General features: G+C 38.9%; 1 pseudogene; it reads left to right on the forward strand.

Annotated features, from left to right (window-relative positions):
• Positions 1 to 4,783: 4,783 nt before the first annotated feature.
• Positions 4,784 to 6,697, forward strand: LOC145932867 (uncharacterized; annotated as a pseudogene).
• The last annotated feature ends 12,707 nt before the right edge of the window (positions 6,698 to 19,404 follow it).

Consider the following 19,404-nt stretch of genomic DNA (forward strand, 5'->3'; position numbering starts at 1 on the left):
TATAGATGGCTCCTTTCTAATTTCCGTATACTAGAGCTCCCACTCCCAGAAGGTGTTTACACCTGCGGGCCAGACGATCCCGATGAAGAGCAGTTCATGAGAATTGTAGCGGGAAGTCTCCCCGGCGCCCTCATCCCTATGTTTACCCCTATCCATCCCAACCCTATCGGATTCCCCGTCGATATCCTCCGCGTCTTCCTTTCCCCCTCCACCGTCGAAATTAGCGAACTCTCATAAACTAGCATTCTCTCTCACACGCACACACATGGACACTATTTTTATATATCTATTATCGTTTAAATTATTGTAACCACCAATCGGGACCCTAAAATTTAAACAATAACTCTTTCCCCTTTCTGCCCCGATTGAAGACCTCCGTATCTATGTATCACCCGCGATTTATACACAATCACTCACTCATACACACGAGCATCTATTTCTTTTCTTTTTTCTCGACTAAGAGAAGTACACAATTAGACTAAATAATAATAATAATAATAATGTATAAGTATAATATGATTCTTATGAATTTAATTCTTCTTTTCTCGCTCTTTAAAAGGTTAAATAAATTAATTGTTTTAATATGAGGCCTAATACTCTTTAATTTATAACCCGTTCCCACTCATTCCCGTAAACTAAGATCGCACAAGGTCCCATCCTGCGCAAAAGAGATTAAATTCTCTTGCCGAAAGGGAACCACCGAGCGAACGGCCCTTTAAATAGAGTAAGAGCGACCCTTGCGGTCGTTGACCTATTTGGGCCCAGACGTTCGTTCGGGTCGAACAGACGGATAGTCTGCCGTCGTTCGAAATATAAATTTAGTTACGTCCTTCCTTTCGACTCTTCCTTCCTTGAGTCTGGACGTAACACTAGTAAAGGGAAAAATTATCAAATCTCTCTCGAAAATTTAAATGATTCAAAATCCCTTGGAGAGGGAAGTTACCAAATCTCTCCTGGAGAGGATATTTCTAGAATTTCGGACGAAAATTTCCAAACCTCGACAGAAAATTCTAGCTCCGTCAATTGCGAGGAGGGAAGTTACCAAACCTCACTACGCGATTCGACACAATCTTGTTCTAATTTAAGAGAGGAAAATTCCTTATCATTTCTAGATTCAAATTTCCGAAAGTTGGATTATTCACAGAAGACCACAATGACAAATTAAAGTCATCTCATGTCACTATAAAAGACCTTCTTGAAAAAGCACAAAAATATTTAAATAATGAAAAATTAAACATTAAAAACTCTAAAAGCATGAAAAACAAAACCAAACCGTCTTCAAAAGTTTCGATGTCTTTATTAAATAAATCGCAAGAAATTATAGATAAATTTATGCGAAAACGAAAATCTAAACATAAAAGAAAACAACAACAAATTAACGATGCTAGCAACGATTTGCATAATTGCCTAGTGGTTTCCGAGGAAAAGGAGAAACACCGCTTTATACAAATTACCGAATTATTACGATTGGAACATTTAAATAAAAAGGAACAAGAAAGTGTAAAGAAATTAATAACAAACAGTCAAAACCAATTTCATATTCCTGGAGAAAATTTAACTGCAACTCATGTACTCCAACATCAAATACCAACCACAGATGATCGACCAATTAACACTCGTCAATACAGATTCCCGCAACTACATAAAGAAGAAATAAACAAGCAGGTAGAGAAACTGTTAGAAGGAGGCATCGTAAAACCCTCACAATCGCCATACAATACGCCCATATGGATCGTGCCGAAGAAAGAGGACTCCAAAGGAAACAAGCGCTGGAGAATGGTCCTCGACTTTCGGGCTTTAAACGACAAGACCATCGGTGACGCATATCCATTACCTAACATCGTAGATATATTAGATCAATTAGGGGGCGCGCAATATTTCTCCGTATGCGATTTAGCATCTGGATTTCATCAAATAAAAATGGATCCTACTGACCGTCATAAAACTGCATTCACTACTCCCTTCGGTCACTACGAATTCGATCGAATGCCTTTTGGATTAAAAAATGCTCCTGCAACATTTCAGCGCCTAATGGATTTAGTATTAACAGGATTACAGGGCGAAGAATTATTTGTTTATATGGACGACATTGTTATTTATGCTACTTCCTTAGAAGAACACGAACGAAAATATAACGCATTAATAGAACGACTTCGTGAAGCTAATTTAAAACTACAACCTGATAAATGTGAATTTTTAAAAACCGAAGTAACTTATTTGGGATATGTAATTGGCAGAGATGGAGTAAAACCAGATCCGAAAAAATTAGAGGCAGTACATAAATTTCCCCGACCGAAAACCCCAAAGAACATTAAGCAATTTTTGGGACTTGCCGGATATTACCGGCGCTTTATTCCAAATTTCTCTAAACTAGCAAAACCGTTAATAAATTTATTAAAAAACGACACTCGTTTCGAATGGACATCAATTCAAGAAGAATCCTTTGAGATATTAAAACAAAAATTATGTGAAGAACCAGTACTACAATACCCTGACTTCTCTCGACCATTTATTTTAACTACGGATGCGTCAGGTTTAGCCGTAGGAGGAATACTCTCACAAGGGGAAATAAACAATGACAGACCTATCGCATACGCTTCCAGAACACTCACGGACGACGAAACGAAATACGACACTTACGAAAAGGAAGCACTAGCCATAATATATTGCGTTAAACACTTCAGACCATACTTATATGGAAGAAAATTCATCCTAGTTACAGATCATAAACCTTTAATGTGGTTTAAAAACGCGCAAGACGCAAATATGAGAATACTTCGCTCGAGATTAAAATTAGCAGAATACGATTACGACGTTGTTTATAAGGCAGGAAAAACTAACGTAAATGCGGACGCATTATCAAGAAACCCAGTAGATCTTGAAGAAATTGATTGCAAAATAATAAAAGAACGGAAAACTTTAAATCCAAATAATCCGGAAGATGCAGAAATAATTTCCAGAATGCTGGAAGAAACCGATGACGAAGAAGAAGAAGACGACGATTTTCAACTATATCTGTCAGATACCGAAGAAATTGAAGAACCGATATTCAAAGAAGACCCCCCTGATAATAACGCCGATTCTATACCTTTTACCACCGAAGAACTAAACGAACCTCCTGCGTCGCAAACTATCGAAAAAGCGCTAATACATGATCCTCCAAAACAAAACAGAATGCAAACAAGAAGTCAGACGACAAAACAAAATATTAAGAAAAATAATGAAAATCATAATAACAACAAAAACAATACTGAAAAGATAGAAGAAAGAAACGATCCGCCAAACAAAGATCAGGATAACAAGGAAACAGATGGAAAAGAAAAGGAAGAAAGCGATGTCGACGAAGAAATTATCAATAAAAATCGGTAATAGATAGGCTATTCGAGCCGTACGCGGATGTCGGTGCGTCGATTCCAACGAAAATTAATTTTTCGTTGGAATTAACTAATTGTGCACGGGGCACACATTTTGCTTAGTACACCGCCAAGACTTTATTACGGAACAATCTCAATTCGAGATTTTTAATTCCGAAGATCCCCTCTAACCCCCCTACAGAATTATAGGCGAGAAAAATATAGATCCGAAAGTCGTTATCGAAGCAAAACATAGATCGAAAAAATACTACGACAAGAAGATTAATCCACAAGTTTTTAAATCAGGAGATCACGTATTTCTCTTAAAAGGCCCGAAACCAGGAAAATTCGGAGATCATTACACAGGACTACACAAAATGTTAAAGATATTGAATAGAAATAATGTGAAAATTAAAATAAAGAAAAATAGTCGGATCGTACATCCAAACCGATTGCGCATTTCTCATATTAAAATAAGTGATAACCAACCAAGTACAAAAAGGAAAGACAATAATAAACAATTAAATTCAATTAAAAAAAAATATATATATATATATTTACCAACATACATTATAAGGCAAATGAAAAATATAGGATCGAAAGGGTCTGAATAGCTTAGAGGTAAGAGCAGTCGCCCGGCAAGCGAAAGACGCGGGTTCAATTCCCGCTTCAGCGACTTTTCGGACCAATATTTTTCTCGCCTATTTTCCCGTTGTAAGTTCGAGGATTATTAATTGATGGTACTTAGTAATCTCAAACCAAGAGATACAGTTCCTAAAATTTAGAATTAATTTTCGTGCTTGGCTCTATTGGCCGGATTTGAAAAAAATCACATTTATTTATTTATTAAATACTGAGAGCCGGTAAAAATAAAAATATTTCTTAAAAATATTCTTAATTTATATATTTGCGTCTGGGCCTAATTCATGGTGCTATTTACCAACATACATTATAAGGCAAATGAAATATATAGGATCGAAAGGGTCTGAATAGCTTAGAGGTAAGAGCAGTCGCCCGGCAAGCGAAAGACGCGGGTTCAATTCCCGCTTCAACGACTTTTCGGACCAATATTTTTCTCGCCTATTTTCCCATTGTAAGTTCGAGGATTATTAATTGATGGTACTTAGTAATCTCAAACCAAGAGATACAGTTCCTAAAATTTAGAATTAATTTTCGTGCTTGGCTCTATTGGCCGGATTTGAAAAAAATCACATTTATTTATTTATTAAATACTGAGAGCCGGTAAAAATAAAAATATTTCTTAAAAATATTCTTAATTTATATATATATATATGTATATAGGAGGGGGAAGGTATAAAAGGAAAAGAAAAGGAAACACACACAATAAATAAATAAAGGAACCAAATAATATCTTCAAATGGAAATTTCAGATGGCCGAGGGAATCAGAAGAATAATTATCTTAATCTTAATGAGTGGCTTACGATCGGCGCATGGAATAATAGGCTACGACTGCGGATCGGCATCCGCGAATCTTACTACTAAATATAGAAGAATGTGACATACCCCAACAAAATTTAAATTCAAGCAAAATTTATATCCAACTCCTTCAAATCAACGAATTTCAATCCGTAAAAGTAATTCAATGTAAAGTGGAAATAGATCGATTAATAAAAAAATGTGGAATGTTTTCTCACACCATGGACGTATTTAATGGAAAGTACGCCTACGTCGAAGAGATATCTCGCGAAGCGTGTCAACGAATGCACGCTTACGGATCCTTTCGGATAGCCGACACTTTTATAACCGGAATTAAATCTAATCAGACTACAACCCGCCCCGTAGTATTAGCAGGCCGTGTGGATAACGACGGCGCATGCATCAGAAACGCTTACTCCGATCCGTACGGAACATGGTCGGACGTTATCGTACTAGGCAGCATTAAAATAACTCTACAAGACTACATAGCCGACGTACGTATAAACACTAATAAAGTACAACTCAGATCCGGAATAGCATGCGAACTCAGCTCCACTCATTGCTCAAAAATAGAAGGAAGGGATACCTTTTGGGATCCCGTACCTGCAGACACTTGCAAATTTTCAAGCTACGGAATATTATACGAAGGCTATGCGGAAAAATCGTCGACAATATAAATCAACAAGCTCAAATGGTCTACTCATTGACCACACAAAACACTATTTTTGCTTTAATCAGCAAGGGAAAATACGTCACCTGCGGATATACTCTTACACGTACAGAACATCCAAAATTGATTATTTTTGAAACTGCACCTGGGGTCACCATCTTTAAAAAACAAACACGCGTAGCAAATCTTGATATATTTACGTATATGAACTCCAAATTTGTATACGTAGAAAAACATATTCGTACGCAAATAAATCAATTATACAGAAATATTTTATTACAACAATGTAATTTAGAACAACAAATGTTGCAAAACACGTTAGCGATAGCGACACAGTCGCCGGATATCTTCGCGTATCATTTAATGAAAGGATCCGGATATATGGCCTTGCTAGCGGGAGAAGTAATTCACATAGTAAAATGCGTACCTGTCGAGGTAAGAATCGCAAGAACAGAAGAATGCTACGATCAATTAGCAGTATTAAGAGGGAACGAAACATATTTTTTGACCCCTCAAACTCATATTTTGTTACGACAAGGAATACAAACAGCGTGCAATGCGTTCGCGCCTGCCATGTATCTCTTAGGATTAGGAGATTCTTGGTATAAACTTACACCGAGACCTGTGGACACATTACCGCCGGCAGTTATGAAACCATTAACCAAACCCACTTGGAAATACTTAAGCCCAGGATCACTCGCCACAAGCGGCATATATACAGAAAACGATCTCGAAGAACTTAGAGATCACATAATGTTTCCAGCAGAACGACCTGCAGTGCTAAATAGCGTAGCAAGGGGCGTAATGGGAAGATCCTCGCCTATTCAGGGAGGATCGCTCTCAAATTTACTAGACAAAAACGTTGTAGAAAAAATTGCAATTTCAACATGGGAAAAATTTTGGAACAAATTTTTAATTTTCGGTAACATCAGCGCAGGAATAATGGGCATTTATTTAGGAATAAGAATCTTCAAATTAATACTGGATACAATAGTACATGGTTACGCCTTGCATACGGTATATGGATGGTCCTTATACCTGCTGGGAGCCATATGGGATTCCCTCACACAGTTATTATTACACTTAAAACTGAAAAGACCACCGCCAATGAAAGAAGCCACAGCTCCAGTTTTAAATACCGAAAAGGAACAACCTACTTACGCCGAAACAAAACCAGAACATAATCGTACCCTCTTCTTCCCACCAAAGAAACCACTAATTATACCCTACAACTAAAATAAAAAAATAAAAAAAGATAAAAAATAAAAAATAAATAAATAAATAAATAAATAAATAAATGTTTAACAAGAAAAAAAAATTTTATTAACAACGGCCAAGAAACCGGAATCATAAGAAGAAAGGCATTCCGCCATTACAAATACCCCATTCTCACTCCGCATATATACGGCAATGCTCACAGATTATCCATCAACATCACAATAAGAAATTTTTTTTATATTTCGATCCCTACAGAAATGGAAGTATCCTACATCGACACAGACTTCCTGACCCGTAGTCGCCTGGAGGTAACTGTAGTAAGAGCAGAATCACCGCTCCTCTTCTGGGTGCAATTAAAAAATAGTAAAAAGGATCTTCTAGAAATGGAAGAAGAACTCCAGTTCCGGATGGAAAGAAGAGCCAGCTCCTTATATATTTTCCCAGAGCACATGAGAGAAAATATGGACGTTGTGGTAAAGGACCACAAAATTTGGCGACGAGGGTTCATAAAAACGTAATCGAGAGCACAGGGACGGTCCATGTAATACTCGGCGATTGGGGAAGAGTACTATGTCGTCGCGCGCCCGATGTCTACCGCCTCGAAGACCGATTCAAAGAGTTATCCTGGCAAGCCTTATTATGCGGATTAGCCCATACCACGTCCCCTAACAAGGAAACAACATGGCCAAGAAAAACAAGGGAACTGTGCCGACTGCTCCTAGAAGGACAAGAAGGGTGGATAAATATAGTCCACCCTTTAAGAAAAGGAGCAGCCTTGGTGAAGCTGCACATGAACAACAATAATAAATTCTTCAACCAAGCATATAACTTCAGAGACGTACTCATCCGAATGGGCCACGCCGATCTATCCTCAAAGCTCACCTCAGACGTTGAACCTGCGGTCTAAAAAAAAACAAAAAAAAACAAAAAAACCAAAAAAACTATATACATTGTAAACCTCTATATTACATATCCACATATATATCTGTATATTTTTTTTTATATATATATCTTAGTATCTCTATTACTCTTTGTTATAGCCCGAACTATAACCAGTAGTTATTAGGAATAAGAATTCACTAAATATTTTTATAGAATATTATAAGATATTTTTACGTATAAAAGAGCGCTCTCGACAAACGCTCGTCGCGTGAAAACGCTAACGCAGCGAGACACGCGCGAAGCACCGGAAACCGCGAGATGCAAGCGAAGACCTGCGACTTCAACCTGCTTCGCTTGCAGTTAGAATAAAAACGCGTGAATATTACTAACCAATCAGAGACCTGTTTCCAAGGGCCTCTCCCGAAAGAAATTCAAGAAACAAAGATTATAAAAGACCGAGAGTCAGCCCGCGGGAGAGTCGCAAGTTAAGATCTGAATGAGAAGTAACGAAATCGCTAATAAGAAACCAGAACATCAGAACGAGACTCACTAACAAAGACCTGAATTATTGAGAGGAATACGAATATACGCTCATCGAATGTTACGCGAATATATATTTAAAGAAAGGACGAGAAATAAAGCGAAACCATATTCAATCCGAAATAAAAATATATTTAATCAAAAGAAGAGAGAATAATCTTCCTATCTTCCTACGACGTCCCGGTCGACCCGAGGATCCTCATCCTTAATTCGACGCAACCCCAGTGCCTTGTTCGAGGCACACAACAAAATTGGTGGCAGCGGTGGGATTGCGCCGACGGACCGCCAGGACCAGCAGGAACCTGAAGACCTGAAAACAATACAAAAGTATTAGAAAAATCAGGCACGTCGAAATAATCGACGGACAACACAGAAAGCAGCATACTAAAAAATAAGACCCGCAATACGCACATACACAACGTGTGGAAGCAGGCACGTCAGTTAGAAGAAACAGCTGACGGAAATAAGCAGAAGTCACAGTGCAGTGAAAGTGAAGGACGGACAACGCAAGCAGTACGAAGAGCGATAAGCAAGCAGCTGAGAATCGAGTAGGATCGCCAACGTCCCAAGGACAACGCCGACCTGCGACAATCTCACGGACAACGCATCATCACCGAGCGACGACCTGCCGTATCAATCACGAGCACCGAGCCGCCAGCCGTTATCAGCCCACGAGCGATCGAGTTGCAGCAGCAGCAGCCAAGCCGTACCGAGCGATAAAGAGCGTAACGATGCGAACCGTAATACTGTAAGTCCGATCCTTATAATATTTCTGCGTGAATGTCGGAAGGGAACAAGACATCCCCGAAACCGATAGCGAACAAATCTTGGCTACATAGCGACTCAGCCAAACGAGCGATTCAAGCGTTACCCTTAACTGTAGAAAGACTCGAGCGAGTTCGTAGAAAATTAGAAAACGAATATTCAAGCGAAAGCGAAAACGAATTACCCGCGAACGTCATTGTTAAGCGCGAGTTTCCCTTCGATAGCTTTGACGAAAGTATACTAAAGACGCGAACAGACGGTAATAACGAAAATATAAAAGAAATTAAAATACGCGCAAGCAAAACCCCTAGCAACGCGTCACAGAAAAGCGGATGGTCAACTACGTACGATAGTAGCGATTTTGACTCTAACGAAGATAACATGTCGGTAATGCACACCCCACCAAATGGTGCAGCGGACGTATCCGTGGGTGCTGTGGACCGCGAAATTGGTCGCCTACGCGAAACTATAGAGCGCGGAAACGTACATCGCGTAGAAGTCGACGTACACAGGACACCCGCCGAACATAGGACACCCGTCGAAAACAACGCGAACGAGGAAAATCCTTTGATGCGCGACGTATTACAAGGCCTACGAGATTTACAAATCGAAATGCGAACAGAAATAAATAAAATGTACGATTGGAGGTCACGCGGAGAGAGATCAGACGAGAGTCGTCAAAGCTCCCGCGAACGCGCACGCAAACGGGATGCAAATAGGCACCGCGATAATCGACATCTCCGTGAACACACCCGTAATCAAAATGCGGAAGAGAGATGCGACAGTCGGCAAGATCTACGCGAACTCACTCCCGAGCGAGACAGAAATAATCAACGTGATCACCGCGACTACCCTCGAAATCGAGACGCAGGAGATCGACGGAATCTACGCGAACACACACGCGAACAGGGAGCGGATAGGCGCTTAGACAATAGGCAGATTAGATCCCGCGAACGCGCTTATGATCGAGATTCGGACGAAGAGCACGAGCCTCGTATGGCTTACGGACGAACCGAGCGTGACATCCGAAATCGGCGGAATGCCTCACAACGGTACATGTCACTAAAGGAGGCGCGAATAATGATACCGGAGTTCGACGGCACAACGCGAACCCGATTACAAGAATTTCTAAACTCCTGTACGTACGCAATTAAAAATATTCACCCTGATGACGAGGAAGCGTTAATTCAAGGAATATTATTTACTAAATTACGGGGAAAAGCCATGCAAGATTTCGAGACACGAGACATTCAAACGTTCGAAGAATTGAAAGACCAACTAGAAAATTCTTATCAAAGTAAGCGGAGTACAGCGTATTTACAAATCGAGTTCAATTCGCTCAAGCAAAACTTTAACGAACCGGCACAGAGTTTCGGACAACGCGTCGACAAACTTGCCAGGAAATTATATAGCTCAATGATTGAGGGAGAAAAGCGTTCGAGCACCTATAAGCGTGCTATTTTAGAAACCATACAAAGCCAAGCATTATTAAATTTCCAATTCGGGTTACGTAACGAATTGAAAATACTCGTGCGATCACAACGATACACAACACTCCAAGAAGCGATAACGGGCGCAACCGCAGAAGAAAAGTTAATAGGATCTAACGCATCGCGAATGACAAATGCATCGCAAAGCAAAACTGGGCAACAACCGCGACAAGGTCAACATAAAACCACGCAATGTTATAAATGCGGAAAATCGGGACATTACGGACGCGATTGCCGCAGCAGTAAATACGCGCTCCCAAAACCGGACAAGCCCCCTCGCGCAAATACCGTAGAGAAATTCTGCAATTATTGCAAAAAACGCGGACATAATCGCGACGAGTGTTGGACTCTAAATGGAAGGCCGAAAACAAATACACCGGACCACGATAATAAAAAATCGCGAAGCATAAATAAAATTGAAAACCGTAAGAAACCACAATCGCGAAAAAGAGATACCGAGTATAGCAGTGACGAAGAAGAACGGCAAGAAGAAAAGAATAAAAAGACACGCGCGATAGAATATCAGGTGACTCACGTGCGACAGACGCCTCGTGGAGCAGCGAGCCTGAATTTAATAACTCTACCTATACGCGAAGTAAAGAACGGCAAGATTAACATGCTCTACGATTCTGGAGCTACTGTCTCTTTAATAAAAGTTAAACACCTGAAAGGTGAAACCGAGATATACAACGACAAAATTACTTTGATCGGCATAACCGGGCATAAAGCGCGAACAATAGGAAAATTCTACGCGACTATCGATCTAGGCAGCCGAAAAATCAAACACGCGATTTATGTCGTAAAGGACGACTTCCCAATGGAATACGAAGGGATCATAGGAATCGATTTTCTACAAAAGCAACAAGTCACGTGCGATTACAAAAAACAGGAGATTCAAATAGGAAACGCCGTATTAAAATTACGACCGTACAATAAAATTCAATTAAAACCGCGTAGCGAAACGATAATACAAGCGGCAACGAATCGTAATAAGATAGGCGTGATAAAGGCCGAAGAAACAGCACCGGGAATATATATCGGACGATGCCTGGTAGAACCAAAAAATTTTGTGTGCCCCGTCAGTATAATTAATACGACCGACGAGACCATAGAGATTAGTACGCCGCTCGTAACCGTAGAAGACATATGTGAAGATAACGCACACAAAGTATACACGATACACACGGGCGACACTCATAACTCGTCAACGCGCGACGAACGAATCTGACAATTATTACGCACGGATCATCTAAACGTCGAAGAAAAACGCTCAGTACAACGGATATGCGAAGAATATAGCGATATATTTCATTTAAATGAAGAACCACTGACATGCACCGCGACGATAAAGCACGAGATAAACACGCGCGCCGACACCTCGCCCGTCAACGTAAGACCATACCGCCTTCCCGAGAAGCATAAAGCAGAAGTAAATAAGCAAGTGCAAGGAATGCTAAAAGACCAAATTATTAGAACAAGCATGAGTCAATGGAATGCTCCATTATTAGTAGTGCCGAAAAAAGCCGATGCGTCAGGAAAACAAAGACTCAGGGTAGTAGTAGACTTCCGGAAAGTTAACGATTTAACTATAGGCGACTCATTTCCTCTGCCTAATATTACCGATATATTGGACCAGTTAGGGAACGCCAAATATTTTACGACGCTTGATCTAGCATCAGGATATCACCAGATACCGATGGCCGAGCGCGATAAAAATAAAACCGCCTTTTCAACCCCCTATGGACACTACGAGTTCAACCGAATGCCGTTTGGATTAAAAAACGCACCTGCAACCTTCCAACGATTAATGAATTCGGTACTAACAGGGATACAAGGGCTCAGATGTCTCGTTTATCTCGACGACATCGTAATATACGGATCCAGTTTAGAGGATCATAACAAAAGACTCGTGGAAGTACTACAGAGATTACGAAAACATAATTTAAAATTGCAACCGGAAAAGTGCGAATTTTTACGTAAAGAAGTAATATACTTAGGGCATATTATTTCCGAGAACGGCATATTACCCGATCCGTCGAAACTAGACGCGGTAAAAAATTTTCCGACGCCACAAAAAATAAAAGACATACAATCGTTTATCGGACTAGCGGGCTACTATCGCAAATTCATTGAAGATTTCTCGCGAATCGCGAAACCGTTAACAAAACTAACAAAAAAGACGGAAGTTTTTGTATGGGGAAACGAACAACAAATCGCGTTCGACACCCTAAAAGAAAAATTAATGACCGCGCCAGTGTTAAAATATCCGGACTTCATCGAAGAATTCAACGTGACCACCGATGCCTCCGACTACGCAATCGGAGCCGTGCTGTCACAGGGACCGGTAGGCAATGACCGACCTATCGCTTACGCCAGCCGAGTGTTATCTCGGGCAGAGCAAAATTATAATACGACCGAAAAAGAATTGTTAGCAATCGTATGGGCAGTTAAACATTTTCGACCATATGTCTATGGAACAAAATTTAAAATAATAACCGACCATAAACCTCTAATTTGGCTATTTAACGTCACGGACCCCGGATCAAGACTCATCCGCTGGAGATTAAAATTAGAAGAATACGATTACGAGATAATTCACAAGGCCGGACGAGCAAACGCGAACGCCGACGCGCTAAGTCGACACGTAACTCGAGATACAAGCGAGAGAAGAAAGAGAGAAATCTTCAAAGTAGAAGAAGAGGAAGAAGAGAGAGAAGAAAAACTCGCCGATAACGCTAGAGTATATACCGAAGAGGAGAAACAACAAATACTCTACGAATATCATGATGCACCCACAGGAGGACATCAGGGAATCGAACGCACAATAAAAAGAATTCGATTAAAACATAACTGGCCAGGATTAACAAGAGACGTCGAAAAATATATCTCGAAATGCGAATCCTGCCAGAAAAATAAATTATCGCGACGAGTAAAAGCACCCCTCATTATTACGGACACGCCGAGTAAACCATTCGAAAAATGCGCGTTAGATATAGTCGGACCGTTAACAATTACTAATAACGGAAATAAATATTTACTAACTTTCCAAGATAATTTAACAAAATTTAGCAAAGCGATACCGATCGCAAACCAAGAAGCTAACACGGTCGCGAAAGAATTCGCCACGAAAATAATTTTCGAATACGGAATTCCCGAAAAAATTCTAACCGACCAAGGAACAAATTTTGTAAGTGAAATATTTAAGAATACGTGCAAATTACTTAAAATCGATAAAATTCAGACAACAGCTTATCACCCCGAAAGCAACGGAGCATTAGAGCGTTCACACCGTACGTTAGCCGAATATTTAAGACACTATATAAATGCCGACCAAACAGACTGGGACGAGTGGATTCCCTACGCAATGTTTACGTATAACACGACCCCACACACGGCTACGGGGCATACACCTTTCGAATTAGTATACGGGCATCAAGCGGACCTACCGACAGCTCTAGCGAGACCGCCCAAACTAACGTATAGTTACGACGACTACTCGCAAGAATTAAAAGAAAGAATACGGGCGTCAAATCAACTCGCGAAAGAGAATATTAAAGAAGACAAAATAAAAGCCAAAGGGTACTACGATAAATCCGCGAAAGAAACAAAATTTAAGATAGGCGACAAAGTACTAGTATACGACGAGACGCTCCGACGGGGACGATCGAAAAAATTAGATGCACTATGGGCAGGACCTTACGTAATAACCGAAAAGAATTCCGACGTAAACTACACAATTAAAAAAGGAACAAAAGCAGTGCGCATGCATACGAATAGACTAAAGCTATTTATAGAAAACTAATACTTACTGTTATATACTTACTGTGATCCGACAACAATATATACTATTTTGCGTTTCCCTTTAATTGCGCAACCGACCTATGATATTGTAAAAGTAATAAAATTCCCCACACCATCCTATAATAATGTATACAATTATATCAAAATAGATAATCAAATAATTGTTATAGATAAAGAAAAATTAACATATGCGACAATGACGGAAAGCGAATTGCGAAATTGTAATAAAATTAATACACAATATGTATGTAAACGCAATTCACCTATACACCGCGTAGATTTAGACGCACCATGCGAAATTCAAATGTATACGCAGCGACAACATTATCAGAGCAAATGTAATGTAAGACACTATGTCTCAACCCACATGTTATGGATAGCATTACACCAAGAGCACACTTGGTTATACTCGACGGACGCCGAACAAACGATAACCATACAATGTGATGGTCAGCTCGAAAATTAAATAATAAGAAATACCGGCGAAATTACGCTAAACGGAAATTGTAAACTGACAACACCAGACACAAATAGAAACAAAGGACGACCGTCAGTTAGGATAGTCGATGACTTTGGCATACCAAGATCAATATTAAAAAGGAGCCAAAGTACTAGATTTTAGAAATAAGAAATGATTATAAAACTACATTGTAAACGGGAATTATAATTGTACGTAGCATTAGAAATAATTTTAACATAAAATAAGAAAGGAAGCGAAAAACTTCGTACCTCCGTTTTTCTTTTTTTTACGGGGGAGGAATGTTATAGCCCGAACTATAACCAGTAGTTATTAGGAATAAGAATTCACTAAATATTTTTATAGAATATTATAAGATATTTTTACGTATAAAAGAGCGCTCTCGACAAACGCTCGTCGCGTGAAAACGCTAACGCAGCGAGACACGCGCGAAGCACCGGAAACCGCGAGATGCAAGCGAAGACCTGCGACTTCAACCTGCTTCGCTTGCAGTTAGAATAAAAACGCGTGAATATTACTAACCAATCAGAGACCTGTTTCCAAGGGCCTCTCCCGAAAGAAATTCAAGAAACAAAGATTATAAAAGACCGAGAGTCAGCCCGCGGGAGAGTCGCAAGTTAAGATCTGAATGAGAAGTAACGAAATCGCTAATAAGAAACCAGAACATCAGAACGAGACTCACTAACAAAGACCTGAATTATTGAGAGGAATACGAATATACGCTCATCGAATGTTACGCGAATATATATTTAAAGAAAGGACGAGAAATAAAGCGAAACCATATTCAATCCGAAATAAAAATATATTTAATCAAAAGAAGAGAGAATAATCTTCCTATCTTCCTACGACGTCCCGGTCGACCCGAGGATCCTCATCCTTAATTCGACGCAACCCCAGTGCCTTGTTCGAGGCACACAACATCTTGTAAATGTGCGTACATATAGACACACACATTATAATTACCTTATTAACTTAGGAGACATAACATTAACCTTAATCACATATATACATATAATATTAGATAGAAATCACTAGTTTCTTTGCAACTTTAGCGTTAAATTACAATTATGCGTTTTGAACCTACTTTAAGATATTATATCATAATATAATCCTTTCCCCTTAAAAAAAAAAAAAAAAAAAAAAACCTTATAGAAACATTACATACTTATATATATGCTAAGAAATTTATATATTTATATATTAAAAAATACTACATACTCGCATACTCTACATGCATATTAATAATTTGTTTACCTTTTTTCTTTTAAGAATTATTCCGAATAATATTCTTCAAATTTATTTTAGATTAAACGTGTATACACACATGTTATAATTATCATATCCAATACTCACCATTAATTTTAATAATATATATATATATATATATATATATATATATTATAATAAATATAAGATAGAAAGAACTTTATCGTTAATTTTACATTGAGCGATTTAAACCTATTTTAGAATATCATAGCATTATTACAATCTTCTTTTTAAAAAAAAGGGGTTTCAGAAAATTTACTCTATTCATTTCTATGATTATAAATTCTTTTTTCGACTACCTCATCTTCTTTTAATTGTATTTTTCTGTCATTAACCGTTTCATTATTTCTATTAACTCATTAGAACATTAGCGACAATAATAATTATAAGCAATATTATATAACATTTTCTATAATTATTAACTATATATATATTCCTGATATATTATATTGTTAATAACCCATATATATACATTCTACAAGAATCTTGAAAAGAGCCATTTTCCTTTTTTTTATTATTTTTACTTTCTTTTCGTTCTCTCATAGTCACTTGCCCACCGGTTGTAAAAAAAAGAGGGGGGGGGAGAGAAAAATGCCGGTATACCATCGCCTCTTGTGGACCCCTGAAATAAAAGGAGAAGAATACCACGGACCCATCGATGGAGTAAGACCGAGTGACTACCCCGAAGCATACGAGTACCTCATGGAACTCAAATGCGTAATTGCGCTAGAAGAACAGCTTTACCAAAACATTAATAACAGCTACAAAATCTGTACTACGTGTTATGACAGAACACCGAACGAATACAAGAACACATACGTATTCGTAAAACACACAACCTAGTGCACAAAGACTCAGCCGACCATCAAACTCATTGCGTCTATTGCAATAAAAGAATTGTACAGATAAAACCCGCACACGAATGCAGAGGTTGCATCGAAGAATATCTGCATACTCCCAGAGACTACCTAGACGAAGGGTGGGGATCAGAAGTGATCCAACGATGGCAAGAAGAGTAATAAGAGAAGAGCGAGGACCTTTTTCTTTCGAGTACCTACATCTGGAAACCATACGTCACAAGGCGATAGTAATACGGTCACGACCACTTAAAGAACTAGAAAGGAAAATGGGCCTTTGAAAGAAAATATATTAAAAAAGCTAGATGTTAAGAAAATTATATGTATACAAAAGAAGAACGAAAGACGGAAGGAAGGGGTCTTGGAGGTCGCCTTCTCTTTCCTCCTTCTCAAAACCAAGAGTATATTGTAATAAAACATATATATCCAAATATTAAACGTTAAGGAAATTAAATGTATGTAAAAGAAGGACGAAAAAACGGAAGGAAGGGGTTTTGGAGATCGCCTTCTTTTTTTTCCTCCTTCTTAAAAAATAAAGGAAAATACAATTAAATATATATATATGTCCACCATGTATCTTAGATTTTCAATTAAGCGAGCGAACTTCTAAAACCCCGAAAGAAAAGAATCAACTTCCACCCATATTATTATTGCAAATGTTGTGTTTTTACACCACTAACATTTGTCTAAGGCGGGGGTGTTACGTTCTGTGGACTCCACGATTCTTTTCTTTCGGAGAATGCAAGGCGATATTCGAAATATTGCAGCTGCACTAATAAACTGCGATCTGATAAGTGAGGAAAACATACGCTGAGATAGTTTAATAATAATAGTAAAGAATCGTTACGTCCTGTGGACTCCACGATTCTTTTCTTCCGGAGAGCACAAAGCGATATTCGAAATATCGCAGACGGATAAATAAACTATGAACTGATAAGCGAGGAAAACATATGCTGAGATAATTGAATAATAATAGTAAAGAATCGTTACGTCCTGTGGACTCCACGATTCTTTTCTTTCGGAGAACGCAAGGCGATATTTTAAATATCACAGTCGCGCAGATAAACCGACGATTTGACAGGGGATGCAAACATATCTCGAGACAGCTTTATTGTAAAAATAAAAGAATACATACAGATCAACTCACAAAATTCAAGCTATAACTTATCATATTTTAAGAAGTTAAACTAGTCGACAATTCTCTAAACAAAACCAACAGTTGGGAAGACTAATAAAATTTTAGAAGAAAGACTAACAACGATAAGCGATTCTAAACAATTCTCGGCTGACGGATCGTCGTTACGCGATATCTGCATAAGATAAGACCGAGAGGGTAATAAACATATCAACTACACTTGATAGCAACAAATTCTCCATTGGTCGAAACATAAGGACCTAAACAAAGCCCTGACCAGTCACGACAATTGTAAAATTAAAAGAGACGCCTCCGGGACCTAAAGGGCGTCATTGAAAAATTTCCTATTCGTCAGGAAATGTTAATAAACCAATGGAGAGGAGGAGCAAGAAGGTTTATATACCCGCGACATTTCTCGGGAGAGCAGATTTTACTCCGGACTCTTGAGCATAATTTTTAACACACGACTTATCCGGCCTCATACTTAGACCTTTTCGGCCTTTTCGAACACTATCATTTCAAATTCGGCCTCACTCGAACTCAAGTTTCGACGCTCGTTTTGTGTGTGAGTGAGAACAGAGTTAAGTGCGACAGCGAGAGGCATTGAACAATAGCGAGTTCACAAAACCGGAAATACAACTACCGGATACGCTGCAAGTGAGACCTCCACCTAGAAGCGCTTGACTCGACGTAACTCTGTTCTGGATATTTTTATCAGTGCACTCCATAAGTAGTAAGTTTATCAAGCGTGCTACATCTCCACCCTTATACTTAAAAATAATTCTGGGACTTCAATTAAATTATAATTGTTTTCCTTTTTGATTTATTAATTTATTATCCTTGTTTAATTCTAACTCAGAAAAACTGTCTTTTTTCCCTCCATCCTTACCCCCCTCTCTCTCTCACTCTTGAAATCACTTCGGATTTCCCGCGATAGCGGAGCAATACGTGATTTCTTCCATCTTCTCTCTCTCTTGAAATCACTCTGGATTTCCCGCGATAGCGGAGCAATCCAGGATTTCCATCATCTCCTTATCTTTTGAAATCACTCCGGATTTCCCCCGATAGCGGAGCAATCCGTGATTTCTTCCATCTCCTTATCTCTCGAAATCACTCTGGATTTCCCGCGATAGCGGAGCAATCCGTGATTTATTCTCTCTCTCTCTCTCTCTCTCTCTCTCTTGAACGAACAAATAAGTAATAAAATAACTAACTAAATTATTAAATAATTAAAATATCAAAATTATATAATAAATATATATATATATATCCCTTTTTTTCTCTTACAAGAACTCCCAGAGTTATTTTTCAGTAAGTACTCTTCTTGTCCGGTTATTTTATTGTTCGCTCTCGTAGTGGAAAATCCAAGGAGACGACCTTCGCGAACCGCGGCTAAAGTGGCGCGAAACCGGCATAATAGGCGGTTAAGGAAAGCTTTGGCACGGAGTTTGGCTACGGGCGAAACCTTCGGCTCCTTAAATAAAATTAACACACCGATTCACACAGAGACA

This window comes from Prenolepis imparis, unplaced genomic scaffold, assembly GCF_030444845.1.
Source record: "Prenolepis imparis isolate NDT839.2.m4 unplaced genomic scaffold, iyPreImpa1.0 SCAF_2, whole genome shotgun sequence".
NCBI classification, from domain to species: Eukaryota; Metazoa; Arthropoda; class Insecta; order Hymenoptera; family Formicidae; genus Prenolepis; species Prenolepis imparis.